This window comes from Octopus bimaculoides, chromosome 15 (assembly GCF_001194135.2).
Source record: "Octopus bimaculoides isolate UCB-OBI-ISO-001 chromosome 15, ASM119413v2, whole genome shotgun sequence".
In the NCBI taxonomy this organism is placed as follows: domain Eukaryota; kingdom Metazoa; phylum Mollusca; class Cephalopoda; order Octopoda; family Octopodidae; genus Octopus; species Octopus bimaculoides.
Window position 1 is genome coordinate 45,227,561 of NC_068995.1, and position 1,207 is coordinate 45,228,767.

The following is a 1,207-nucleotide window of genomic DNA, read 5'->3' on the forward strand; positions in this document are numbered from 1 at the left end:
CAGTTGTTCTCCTCTGTCCTTTATCCAATTCTTGCTATCTATCTATCTATCTATCTATCTATCTATCTATCTATCTATCTAAATATAAATATATATATATATATATATAATGATATATACACATACACACGACTTAGCGCTGGCGTGCGCGTAAGACTTCGTGCATTCGCCCCCTACACACACAGACACACAATAGGCGCGCGCGCATATATATATATAAATATAATTAAGGGATCAGCAAACAGTTGCTTCACCACATACCGAAATTCAGAAATAGCAGCTAAAGTGCTGAGTCTACCGAAGGGCTTGGTAAAAAATTATTAATTGTTGATTTATTAATAATTTAATAAATTGATAAACCTTTACCCTTTTAATTGTAAATATATATATATATATATATATATATATATATATATATATATATATACATGCACATATACTTGAATATATAATATATATATATATATATGTAAATATGTATATATACATGTATATGCACATATATCTGTGTGTATGTGTATGTGTGTGCATGTTTGTGTATCTATATATGCACGTGGGTCTGAGTCTGTATATCTATCGATATCTGTGTATGCGTATGAAGTTGTTGATGGCGTATTAGTTGATTGTAGAGAAAGAGAGAGAGAGAGATAGAGAAAGAGAGAGAGATGGAGAGAAAGAGCGAGACGGAAAGAGAGAGAAAGAGAGAGGGAGAGAGAGTGTAAGCGCGCACGCATGTTTGAGAGAGAGAGAGAGAGAGAGAGTGGAGAAGAGGCCGGTAGGTGATATGCTAAGATATTTTACAGACTGTGAGATATGAATCTTATGAAACTCCTGTTGAATATTCTGTTATTCTGTTCGACTCACGATTTCTCTTCTGCTGATCACCGAGTATGCTTGTGTATATGCGTGTGGTTGTTTCATTGTGTACATTGTACATACGCACACACACACACAGTACACATACAAAGAAATAGTGAATAATAATAATAATAATAATAATAATAATAATAATAATATTCAATTACATCGACCCCAGTGCGTAACTGGTACTTAATTTGTCGACCCCGAAAGGATGAAAGGTAAAGTCGACTTCGGCCGAATTTGAACTCAGAACGTAAAGCCGGGCTATGCATATCCGATGTGTGTGTGGTGTGTGTGTGGTGTGTGTGTGTGTGTGTGTGTGTATGTGTGTGTGTGTGTGTGTGTG

At 35.3% G+C, this 1,207-nt stretch overlaps 1 protein-coding gene across 1 annotated transcript in view; it reads left to right on the forward strand.

The window, feature by feature from the left end:
• LOC106868395 (ADAMTS-like protein 1) overlaps positions 1-1,207 on the forward strand; it is a 189,964-nt gene that overhangs the window by 73,504 nt on the left and 115,253 nt on the right. The gene's annotated exons all lie outside the window — the stretch shown is intronic.